The sequence below is a fragment of the Lepus europaeus genome, chromosome 22 (genome assembly GCF_033115175.1).
Source record: "Lepus europaeus isolate LE1 chromosome 22, mLepTim1.pri, whole genome shotgun sequence".
NCBI lineage: Eukaryota > Metazoa > Chordata > Mammalia > Lagomorpha > Leporidae > Lepus > Lepus europaeus.
This window is the reverse complement of record NC_084848.1, coordinates 33,979,805-33,992,608: the sequence shown is the minus strand read 5'-3', so window position 1 is coordinate 33,992,608 and position 12,804 is coordinate 33,979,805. Positions and strand designations below refer to the sequence as shown.

General features: G+C 52.5%; 1 protein-coding gene across 14 annotated transcripts in view; it reads right to left on the bottom strand.

Annotated features, from left to right (window-relative positions):
* TMEM229B (transmembrane protein 229B) overlaps nt 1–12,804 on the bottom strand; it is a 59,911-nt gene that overhangs the window by 4,768 nt on the left and 42,339 nt on the right. For 5 of the 14 annotated variants that reach the window (XM_062181570.1, XM_062181576.1, XM_062181571.1 and 2 more), the window contains 2 exons: nt 10,453–10,521; nt 9,465–9,550 (listed from right to left, as the gene is read on the bottom strand). The exons of 4 other annotated variants lie outside the window; for them this stretch is intronic. The gene's annotated coding sequence lies outside the window, so the exon portion shown is untranslated. Of the gene's footprint in view, nt 1–9,464; nt 9,555–10,452; nt 10,541–12,804 lie in introns of those variants that run through there. 5 more of the 14 variants (XR_009864822.1, XM_062181567.1, XM_062181568.1 and 2 more) reach the window with 2 other exon arrangements.

Genomic DNA, 12,804 nt, shown 5'->3' with positions numbered 1-12,804 from the left:
ACAGAGAGAAAGGTCTTCCTTCCGTTGGTTCACTCCCCAAATGGCCACCACAGCCAGAGCTACACTGATCTGAAGCCAGGAGCCAGGTGCTTCTTCCACGTCTCCCATGCGGGTGCAGGGGCCCAAACACTTGGGCCATCTTCTACTGCTTTTCCCAGGCCACAGCAGAGAGCTGGATTGGAAGAGGAGCAGCCAGGACTAGAACCAGAGCCCATATGGGATGCTGGCACCACAGGCAGAGGATTAACCTATTGCGCCACGGCGCAGGCCCCTACTCCATTTCTAATCCAGCTCCCTGCTAATGTGCCTGGGAAAACAGTGGAAGATGGCCCAAATGCTTGGGACCCTGCACCCACACGAGAGACCCGGATGAAGCTTCTGGCTCCTGGCTTTGGATCAGCTCAGCTCTGGCCATTGCGGCCATCTGGGAAGTAAACCAGCAGATGGAAGACTCTCTTTCAGTCTCTCCCTCTGTCTGTAACTTTACCTCTCAAATAAATAAAATCTTAAAAAAAAAAAAAAAAAAACTCTCTGGCCTTTGAAGTCTAACACTCCATTGTAAGCACAGGTCACACCTGGTGTATGTGTTCCTCTGTTGACAGATACCTGGGTTGTGTCTACCTCTTATGATTGTGAAGCAGGCCAATGGGGCAATTTCACCCCTCTGTGTTGGAGGCTGGGTTTTCAGGATCTTCCTGGCCTATCTAGTTCTTTTCAGGCCATCTTGGAGTAACTAGAGTCCAGCACATCTTTCCCTGGGATCTAAACACCAATGAGCTGAACGTCACTGCTTTAGATCCCTCCCCCCCCACCCCAACAAAAGCTCCACCCAGCCTTGAGCTGGCATCTTTTTGGATGTCCACTCAAGGAAATTTTCAGATTCAGCCTTTCAGTCTGTCTGCCCAGAAATGTTAACAAAGGCCCTTAGTACCGTGACTCAACCCTGCTACCGAATTCCTTTCCCCTGTACCAGAAGATCCATCTCATCAGCCTGACAGATGTGAGACGATGTTCCAGATGCCCACGAGGAGGAGAGGAGTAGGGACACTGTTATCTGAGTGGAGAGACACTTCTTATTGATCAGACAGATATTCTCAGCTTAAAACAGAACACAGAGACATTGGCCTTAAAGAAGTCCAGAATGAATCCAATGAGCCATTCAAATGTAGCTGCACAGGCTGGCGCTGTGGGTAGCAATTTAAACCTCTTCCTGTGGCACTGGCATCCCATATGGGCACTGGTTCAAATTCCCAGCTGCTCTTCTTCTGATCCAGCTCTCTGCTATGGCCTGGGAAAGCAGTAGAAGATGGCCCAAGTCCTTGGGCCCCTGCACCTGCGTGGGAGACCCGGAAGAAGCTCCTGGCTCCTGGCTTCAGATCAGTGCAGCTCTGGTTGTTGCAGCCATTTGGGGAGTGAATCAGTGGATGGAAGACCTCTCTCTCTCTCTCTCTCCCTCTCTGTCTGTAACTCTCCCTCTCAAATAAATAAACGAATATTTAAAGAAAAAAAGTAGCTGCACTCACTGCCTACATCATGAAACAGGATCCTTCTGAGCATGCTGTCATAGGAATTCATGATGACATGGAGATAGCTTAGGCTTAAGCCTTATTCTTAAACTGTTCTTGCTGGTAATTTTACATAGTAGATAGAGGAAGCGATTCTATGCTAAGGTAGACTTGTATGTGAATAATTTTGATAAACTATGACTTGAGTTCTGTGATGTCTTTCCCTTGATACCAGTTATTTATAAGTGATCTGTAGTTTGTATTTCAATTTACTTTAGTTCTTTTTGATTTGACCCAACAAGTTTCAAGTATTCCTGTGTGTTTTAGAAGACTGAAGTCAAATAGATGAAACCCAGCTCCAAGAACCGACATGCAGAGTACCTTCTGGGAAAGGAATGTAAAGAAAACACTGGATATTTTGGCTAGAGCATAATAAAGGCAGATAATTAGATTTTCTGGTTTTCAAATGTTTGAATTGCAATAAAAGGAAATTTTGAGGAAAATAAAAAGAATACTGTTGGCCGGCGCCGTGGCTTAACAGGCTAATCCTCTGCCTTGCGGCGCCGGCACACCGGGTTCTAGTCCCGGTTGGAGCACCGGATTCTATCCCGGTTGCCCCTCTTCCAGGCCAGCTCTCTGCTATGGCCCGGGAAGGCAGTGGAGGATGGCCCAAGTGCTTGGGCTCTGCACCTGCATGGGAGACCAGGAGAAGCACCTGGCTCCTGGCTTCGGATCAGCAAGATGCGCCGGCCGCAGCGGCCATTAGAGAGTGAACCAGCGGCAAAAAGGAAGACCTTTCTCTCTGTCTCTCTCTCTCACTATCCACTCTGCCTGTCAAAAAAAAAAAAAAAGAAAAGAAAAAGAACACTGCTGTGGAAATGGCTGTATAAATATCTCTTCAAGACTCTGCTTTCCAAAAGAGGAAGAAATACCATTTTACCCACCTCTGGGTATTGGGATTTTGGAACAATTGTTTGTACCTTCTTACTATATTTTTTTGCATGTGCTGAATTCAAAATAATTCACATTTAATATTCTAGAGTTTAAAAAATTTTAAAAAGGCTCTGCTTTCGATTCTTTTGGGCACACACCCGGAGAGAGCGGCTAGATTCCATGGTAATTCTCTGGTTAACTTTGTGAGGAACTGCCGTACTGTTCTCCACAGCAGCTGCACCGTCTCACATTTGCACAAGCAATGTACAGGGTTCCAGTTTCCCAACATCCTTGCCAATTTTTACAGTTTTTTTTTAAATGTATAGAATGGCTACCTTAATGAGATACCTAAAGTGGTATCTCATTGTGGTTCCATCTGTCTTTGCCACATTTAATGGGGTTTTGGTGTTCAGTTTCAATGTCGACTGAGAAAGGAGAAAGTGTTCCCTCCTCCCCCTGTTCTCCCTTCCCCTTTCCTCTCCTCTGTTGTGACCCCCACTAGCCTTCAAGGCTCAGCTCCCAGCCTGCTTCCCCAAAGCCTGCTCCACCCCACAGGCCTCTCAGCTTTTCCCTTTGCCTGCACCAATGACTCTGGATCTCTCACTTGGACGATTATCAAATGCCACTTCCTTAACATTTTTTCTTATTTAATGCCTATTTTTATTTGAAAGGCATGAAACAGAGACAGAGATCTTCCATCTGCTGGTTCATACACCCAAATGCCCACAGCAGCTAGAGCTAAATTGGGTCAAAACAGGAAGCCCAGAACTCCATCCAGGTCTCCCACGTGGGTCGTAGGGACCCAAGTACTTGAAGCATCACCTACTGCCTTCCCAGGGAACACGTTAGTGATACTGGTATCAGAAGCTGGGCTGGGACTCCCAGCCACTCAGATGTGGGATGCAGGCATCAAAAGGGATGTCTAACATGCACCCCCTTATTTTTGGTGTCCATACACTCTTTCTGAGGGTCTTGGCTGTCTCTCTGCAGCCGGGGCCCAGACCTGTCCTGAGCAGATCCTCTCTCACTGACACGCATGAGCCGAACAGTGTGTCAGGGCTCAGAGCTGCATCAAGAATGGGAAGATGGGGCTCGAGATCACAAACCTCAGCTCTGCCAGCTGCCCATGGGCCCCCAGCTTGACAAGGTGGGAGAGGGGACAGAGGCGAACAAGATGACACCTGCAAGTGCCCACCTGACGGGGAATCCCAGCGGATCTTTCAGCCTAGCAGGTGTAGTCGCAACAGCAGCCACCACCCTGTGCAGTGTCCTGTGGTCTCCGCAGCACTGTTTCCACTTCCTATCATTGGTTCTTACATAAATGAGATTCCAGGGCAGGACAGGTAGTTTTATTTCCATACTTTAGTCAGACAGTGGGGACTCAGAGAGAGGACATCATTTGCCTAATATCTAAGGGCTAAGTAATTAGGAGAGCTGAGACTAGAACCAGTATTTTTTGCTTTCTGCTTCGCAACCGTGTACAACTGTCCCTCTCCTAGACATGTGTGCTTCATGTCCCCTCCCTGCTCAAAGATATTCAATGGTTCCCCATTTCCCAATGAAACACTGTAGTTTCCTTGGCCCAGCATTTGAGACTCTTCACACTCTCTCCCCAATCTACTTTCCAGCCTGATTCTCATAGTGCAGCACCTGTAGTCTTGCACCTCCCGATCTTTGTAGACACCTACTTCATTTTGGTGTCTTTCCCCTCTCACATCCAGAAGTTCGAGTCCAGCTCTCAGGTCACCTTTGGAACAAAATCCCCTCAACCACGTTTCCTCTCCGAATTTGCACAGCACGTCCTATGTCTCTGTCGGGTACAGATTCCCTTTTGTGATATATTACGTTGGTAACGTTCAGTCCCTAGTCAGACCTCTCTCCTGAATCCTATACCCTGCTCTTTCCTGGACAGCTCCACCTAAACATCCCTCACATACCCCAAGTTCTTTTCTTAAATCGACCTCATTATCTTTCTCCCAATACCTGTTCCCCACCTGTACCCCATTCTGAATAACAGCACCATCAGGCACGCAGAAGCAGAGGGCCTGGAGTCAACCTCACATCCCCCTTCACATCCCCACTCTACTGTGTGTTCCTGAGCTCAGCTCTGGTTCAGCGCCGTGTCTGCACGGTGTCCAGCACACAGAAAGCTCTCAGTCTAAGAATGAAGACATTTCCGGCCGACGCCGTGGCTTAACAGGCTAATCCTCTGCCTTGCGGCACCGGCACACGGGGTTCTAGTCCTGGTCGGGGCACCGGATTCTGTCCCGGTTGCCCCTCTTCCAGGCCAGCTCTCTGCTGTGGCCAGGGAGTGCAGTGGAGGATGGCCCAAGTGCTTGGGCCCTGCACCTCATGGGAGACCAGGAGAAGCACCTGGCTCCTGCCATCGGATCAGCGCAGTGCGCCAGTCGCAGTGCACCAACCGTGGCGGCCATTGGAGGGTGAACCAACGGCAAAGAAAGACCTTTCTCTCTGTCTCTCTCTCTCTCACTGTCCACTCTGCCTGTCAAAAAAAAAAAAAAAAAAAAAAAGAATGAAGACATTTCCTAGTAAATGCCACCTAACAGATCATCCCCAAACAGCAGCTATCACTGACTCTACAGCTCGCACGTCTGTGGTTGGCAGAGCTTGGGAGACTGCAGGAGTCCTCTGGGGCTCGGCACTGCCTTGGCTGGGGCAGTTCAGCTGGGGTGGCTTTGCCCGGGCATATTCTTCTCACAGCAAGGGCAGAGACACCACAGTAAGGAAACCCAACTGCACAAGGACTTTGGAAGACTCTGGTTAAGGGAGAGGGGGAGAAGGAGAGAGGATGGTTAATGAATGCAGAGCTTCTGGATGGCAGGAATGGGTTCTAATATTCTGTATCCTAGTACAGTAACTATGGCTGACAAGAGCTAGTCATACAGCTAGTAGAGAGGCTGGCGCCATGGCTCACTTGGTTAATCCTCCGCCTGCAGTGCCGGCATCTCATATGGGCTCCGGGTTCTAGTCCCGGTTGCTCCTCTTCCAGTCCAGCTCTCTACTGTGGGAGTGCAGTGGAGGATGGCCCAAGTGCTTGGGCCACTGTACCCACATGGGAGACCAGGAGGAAGCACCTGGCTCCTAGCTTGGGATTGGCACAGTCCCAACTGACTGTAGCGGCCATCTCGGGGATGAACCAACGGAAGACAGACCTTTCTCTCTCTCTCTATCTCTGTCTATAACTCTACCTGTCAAATAAATTTTTAAAAAATAGCTAGTAGAGAGGATTTTAAATGTTCCTAATACCAATACATGATAAACGGAGGCCAGTATTGTGGCACAGTGAGTTAAGCCACTGCCTACTACACTGATACAGGTGCTGGTTTGAGTCCCAGCTGCTCTACTTCTGATCCAGCTCCCTGCTAATGCACCTGCGAAAGCAATGCAGGATGGCCCAAGTCTCTGGACCCCTGCTACCCATGTAGGAGATCCAGGAGGAGTTCCAGGCTCCTGGCTTTGGCCTGGCCCAGCCCCAGCCATTCTGGCTATTTGAGGAGTGATCTAGAGGATGGAAAATCCCTCTCTGTGTCTCTCTCTTTCTTCCTCCTTTCCTCTCTCTTTGTAACATTGCATTTCAAATAAATAAATATTTTAGAAAATATAAAAGCAACAATAAATACAATCCAGTTAAGGGGCAAGCATTGTGGAGCAGCAGGTTCAGCCACCACTTGTGACACCCACATTCCTTATCGGAGTGCCTGCGATTGACTTCCACCCCTGCTTCCAATCCCGCTTCCTGTTAAAGTGCACCCCGGAAGGCAGCAAGTGATGGCTCAAGTACTTGGGTTCCTGCCACCCACGTGGGAGACCCGGATGGAATTCCTGGCTTCTGATGTCAGCCTGTCCAGCCCCAGGTGTTGCAGGTATCTGAGGAGTGAACCAGTAGATAGAAGATCTCTCATTCTCTCTCTCTCTCTCTCTCTCTCTCTCTCTCTCTGCTTTTAGAAAAAGTAAAAATAAATAAACTTTTTAAAAACAGCCCAATTTTTAAAACTTCACTGGTTAAGGCACATCCACAAGCAAGCCAACAGCCAAGGCAAGTAACATGGCAAAGCCATCAAGTTGTCAGCTAACGCCTGCCTTTTCCACCTGCTTTTCATTCCTCTTTGCTCAGTGCTACTGTGCTGGCTGAAGTCTTTCTCATGTCACATCTGATGACTCCAAGTCTCCTAACCTCGCACCTCCCACCCCCCAATGCAAACCACAGGACAGAAGCATGTGCAGGGGGCCAGCACTGTGGTGTGATGGGTTAAGCTCCCAGTTCAGAGCCCTGGCTTTTCCATTTTCAATCCAGTGCCCTGCCGAGGCCCATGTGAGAGCAGCAGATGGATGGTCCAAGTCCTTGGGCCCCTGCCACCCATGTGGGAGACCCGGATGGAGTTCCTGGCTCCTTGGCCCAGCCCCAGCTGTTGTGGCCTAATTGGAGAGTGAACCAGTGAATGGAAGATCTCTCTTCTCTGTCTCTCCCTCTCTGTCATCTTGCCTTTCAAATAAACAAATCAATCTCTTTTTTAAGAAAGGATGCAACTCTGATGTTCCTCCTCACTTCCAGCCCATTAGCAGATCGTTGGTCTACAGAGTAAACCTCAAACTGCTAGGGATGGCTGGCAAGGCCCTCGGGACCCCCCTCCACGTCAGATCCTATCCTTGGAATTTCTGCATTGCTGTTTGCTTCTGTTGCCCGCCCCCACCCCACCCCCTTCTCCATGACCCATAATCCCCCTTTGAGAGGCAGAACTCCAGAACGAACCGCTGTGCTGTCTGCCCAGCCCTGCACCTCTGTGGAGACAGCACTGTGCTTTGCCATGATTCTTCTGAAGGCCAGGAATAGTAGCAACTCAAGCAGTGTTCGCTGAACACAGTGTTAAAGAGAGAAAAGCAGGATTCCAAATAGAGTAACTTAACATGACTTTGATTTTCCAAAAGTTCACATGCATGTAAATAAACAAGAAATTTAGCAACAATCACCTCTGGATGGTGATATCTATCATGTGATTTTTCTTTGTATTTTTCTGTATGCTCTTAAAGTTTTTTTTTTTAATTTTTTTAAATTTTTTATTTATTTATTTGGACAGGCAGAGTGGATAGTGAGAGAGAGAAACAGACAGAAAGGTCTTCCTTTTTGCCGTTGGTTCACCCTCCAATGGCCGCTGCGGCCAGCACATCGCGCTGATCCGAAGCCAGGAGCCAGGTGCTTCTCCTGGTCTCCCTTGCGGGTGCAGGGCCCAAGCACTTGGGCCATCCTCCACTGCCTTCCCGGGCCATAGCAGAGAGCTGGCCTGGAAGAGGGGCAACCGGGATAGAATCCGGCGCCCCGACCAGGACTAGAACCCGGTGTGCCAGCGCCGCAAGGTGGAGGATTAGCCTGTTAAGCCACGGCGCCGGCCTTTTTTAAAATTTTTTAACCTAACAAGTATGCTTAACTTCTATAAAACCAAAATCTTATTTTCAAAATGCTTGCTGAATGAGTATGTGTTAATTCTCTTTGTAGCTTGTAGATGATGCTCGGTGAGGGGACAGGCATTTAGCCTAGCTGTTAAGATGCTCACCTCCCACCCTGGAACACCTGGGTTTGAACTCTGCCTCCTGACTCCAGGTTCTTGCTAGCACAGACCCTGGGTTCTGGTCTCCCACAAGGAGGACCTGGATTGAGTTCCTGGCTTCTGGCTTTGGCTTCACCCACTGTGGACAACTGGGGAGTGAACCGGCAGATAGGAGCTCTCTGACTCTCTACCTGGCGGAGATGGGGACTGGACTTGTGGTGCAGTGGATTAAACTGCCTGGGACACCAGCATCCCACATGAGCACTGGTTTGACTCCCAGCTACTCTGCTTCTGACTTAGCTCCCTGCTGCTGTGCCTAGGAAAGCAGTGGAAGATGGCCCAAGTACACAGGCCACTACCCTCCATGTGGGAGACGTGGATGGAGCTCCAGGCTCCTGGCTTTGGGTTGGCCCAGCCCTGGCTGTTGCAGCCATTTAGGATGGTGAGCCACAGGATGGAGATCTCTCTCTCTCTCTCACTCACTCTGCCTTTCAAATAAATAAATAATTTTTAAAAAAGAAAAAACGCTTCTCAATATGCTTGCTAAACAAATGGTCTCAAGGAACATAAAGTTAGTGCAGGTTTTTTCCTCCTGAGCCTTCCCCAGAACAAGCCATGACCCACAGCTCTGAACGTGGCACAGTGGTTAGGCTGAGGGGTGCTGGGTCCTACACAGATCGAGGGCTGGAGCCCTGGCTGATCCTTGCCACCTGTGGGACCTGAGACAGGTTGGCTGACTGCTCTGCGGCCCAGTTTCCCTGCAGGTGAAGCGAGGGTACTAAGAATTCCTACACAGAGGGTTCTTGTGTGAATGAATGAGCTAGCACCCATTAGGTGAATGCAAGCAAATGATCCAGGAAGGGTGACCGGCACCGGGTTCTGGATACCCCTCCTGCTTTGGGCACCTGCTCCCACCCCAGGCACAGGTACCCTGACCCTGCCCTCGCCAGCCCCCGAGCCACCTCCTCTGCCAAGCCAGGAGCCCAGAAACCCTGAGGAAACGACAGTGTCACGTGCAGCCCTCCCTCCCACACCATGGCCGTCAGCTAGCTGTGAGCTGAGCTTCCGGCTTCAAGGGCAAGGGCTCAGAAGCAGAGCTCTGAGGGGCAGGCTGGAACCAACGGCAGAATACTGGTGGGCCTTCCCGGCACAGCCTCTCACACCCTCACTTTCTCCACTGCAGAAGAAAGGCCAGACCCAGGCTGGGCAGGGGCTGATGGCCCTGAGGGTGGGGGCCCAGGCGCAGTGATCGAACACCACGCGGCCTCCTGATTCAGGCCCCTCAAACTTCACTCGGAGACTCCAGTCCCTCCCTCCCACCCTAACAGGCAACTCGGAAGAGCTGCACCCCCCAGCCCCTGTGGGTAGGTATGAAAAGGAAGAGAAACCGCATGGGGGGAGACCACAGCCGGGTCCCCTCTGCGGGCAGCAGGAGGCTCTGGGGAGATGGAGGGGAGCATACCTGGGCAAGGTCAGCCCTTGTCCGAGAGGCGGTGCCAGGAGAGTGTGGCTGGTCCAGGCACGGGAAACAGGAGACAGCTGAGAGGCCTGGCTGGGGGCACAAGAATGGGTGTAGACAGGACAGTGAGGTGGCGGGTGTTATCAGCTGGGATGCAGTCCAGTGGGGGAGGTGCTCAGACTAAAGGCAGGCCCAGGGCTGGGCTGCAGGTTCAGAGCGCCATTTCTAAAAATCACCCAAGGGGAGTCAAGTCACTGCTTGGGACCCCCACATCCCACATCCCAGTGCCTGGGTTTGAGTCCTGCTCCCCCAATCCCTTTTCAGTTCCAGGTTCTTGCTAATGTTCACCCTGCGAGGCAGCAAGTGACGATTCAAGTACTTGGGTCCCTGCCACCCACATAAGAGACCCAGATTAAGGTCTGGGATCCTGGCTTCTGCCTGGTGCCGTCTTGGCTGTTGCAGACGTCTGGGGAGTGAACCATTGAATGGAAAATGGATCTCTCCCTCTCTGGGTGCGTGTGTCTGTCTGCCTTTCAAATAAATAAAGAAAAAGGCCGGCGCCATGGCTCAACAGGCTAATCCTCCGCCTTGCGGCGCCGGCACACCGGGTTCTAGTCCCGGTTGGGGCACCGATCCTGTCCCGGTTGCCCCTCTTCCAGGCCAGCTCTCTGCTGTGGCCAGGGAGTGCAGTGGAGGATGGCCCAAGTGTTTGGGCTCTGCACCCCATGGGAGACCAGGATAAGCACCTGGCTCCTGCCATCGGAACAGCGCGGTGCGCCGGCCGCAGCGCGCTACCGCGGCGGCCATTAGAGGGTGAACCAACGGCAAAAGGAAGACCTTTCTCTCTGTCTCTCTCTCTCACTGTCCACTCTGCCTATCAAAAATAAAAAAAAAATAATAAAAAAAATAAATAAATAAATAAAGAAAAACCTGCCCTGGCCTACCCCTCCCCCCAACCTGACTCCCTTTACCCCCAAGCCCCATCCAATACCTCCTTGCTCAGCCCCGGGGAAACTTCAGCAGCAAGAACCAGCGGCTCAGTGAACGGTGCCTCTTTGTCCTGGTGACAGACACAATCGTCATGAGGACCTTGGCGGGAAGGTGGAATTGCGCCGGAAATTAAACTTGGGGGAGGAGGGCACGGCAGGACCCAAGGCGAGAGGAATGCTTTTCCGAGTGGCGGATGCTTTCACAAGCAGGATCTGGGGAACAACACTCACATCGGAGAGCCCTCGTGCTTGTTGACCGACGGGCCGGGAACGCGGAGTCCCAAGAGAGGGGCCATGAAGGAGGGTGAACTCACGGGCCGGGAACGCGGAGTCCCAAGAGAGGGGCCATGAAGGAGGGTGAACTCAAGGGCGGGGAGCTGTGCTGTGAGGGCGCAGGGGACGGGCAGGAGGAGCTGGCCCTCACCTGCTCCCCAGAGCGGGCAGAGGGCAGGTGCACAGGGGATGGGGTGAAGAGACGGCCCTGTGGCTTAACAGGCTAATCCTCCGCCTTGCGGCGCCGGCACACTGAGTTCTAGTCCCGGTCGGGGTGCCGGATTCTATCCCGGTTGCCCCTCTTCCAGGCCAGCTCTCTGCTATGGCCCGGGAAGGCAGTGGAGGATGGCCCAAGTCCCTGGGCCCTGCACCCGCATGGGAGACCAGGAGAAGCACCTGACTCCTGGCTTCGGATCAGCATGATGCGCCGGCCATGGCGGCGGCCATTGGAGGGTGAACCAACCGCAAAAAGGAAGACCTTTCTCTCTGTCTCTCTCTCCCTCACTATCCACTATGCCTGTCAAAAAAACAAACAAACAAAAAACAAAGAGACGGCCCTAAAGGCCTGAGATAGGCAGGAAGCAAAGCCCGGTGAGTGCCCTGGGGCTAGCCAAAAACTCCCATCCAGGAAGCAGAGGTGCCGATGACTGAAAACGTGTGCCCAGAGAAGCACCGTGCTAGGAAATTGGGAGAAACCCCCTCATAAAAAGCCCGGCCCTTCTCTTTCACTTCCCAAACTTTGCCTCCCTGTTTCTCAGGCACCCAAATCACTATGGTTCCAGGCTCAGGGAGGGAGACACACAGCCCTTCTAGGAGGCTCCCAAGGCAGGGGTGGGGGATGGGGCAGCTTTGGCAAGCTTGAGCAGTCACCTGCGAGGCTCCAGGCTGGGTGGGTGGAGTTACAGAAGGGAGGGCACTTGCTCCACATCCGGGGTAAGATGCAAGGTGTCGGGGCTGTTGCTGTGGCATAGCACGTTCAGCCACCGCCTGCAGCGCCAGCATCCCATATGGGCACCGGTTCGAGTCCTGGCTGCTCCACTTCCAATCCAGCTCCCTGCTAATGTGCCTGGGAAAGCAGTGGAAGATGGCTCAAGTCCTTGAGCCCCTGCCACCTACATGGGAGACCAGGAAGAAGCTCCTAGCTCCTTGCTTTGGCCTGGCCCAGCCCTGGCAGTTGCGGCCATTTGGGGAGTGAATCAGTGGACGGATCGTGTGTGTGTGCTCTCTCTCTCTCTCTGCCTTTGCTTCTCCCTCTCTGTAACTCCACCATGCAAATAAATAAATTATTAAAAAAAAAAAAAAGGTCTGAGATCACCCAGCCACCCAGTTTCCCCTGTGGTTCTGAAGTGAGTGGGGAGAAAGGAAGCAAGGGGCAGGGTACCCCAGTGGCCCCAGCTGGCTCAGACGCCAGAGTTCCATCCCCCGGGACGGCCCCTGCGACCTGTGACACTGGAGACCTGGAAGGAGTCCTCCCTCTGCCTCCCAAGGCACAATAAGAACACAGCCAAGCACTGTCCTCAGTCCTCTCTGTGTGTGAACTCAGATAACCCTCAAGCCCATCTTACAGATGGGGCAAGTGAAGCGAAGGGAAGCTCCACTCTCAGCCTGTGCTCTCCGAGCTACAGAAGGCAGGGACTCAAACAGGGCACGTCTGGCTCCGGAGTTCTCACTGCTGCTCAGCCCCTCCGACGGCACTGTCACTCTTGTCACTCGTGTGTTGCTGCTTCTGGACAGCCAGGATCGTGCATGGAGGAAGCCAGGAGAAGGCCATGTGCTTCTGGGTGGATCATCACGGACCTGGGCGTCAGTCCCCAGGTGAAATCCTGGCAAGATCCACACACAGGTCCCGCAGCCTCCACACTGGCCCTCCCACGACCCTGGCGGTGGCCGCCTCTCGGGCTCTAAAGGCACGCACCATTCAAAGACCAGGACACACCTTCCAGAGAGCCTCCCCGACTGCCAGCCAGTCTGTCCCGGCGATGCTGGGCATCTCCAAGGGCGCAGCCCTGCCCCGAAATGCCAGCCAAGAGCGGCAGCCCGTGGCTAGGCTGCCCGGTGGCACCAGCTGCTCAGGGTGTCAG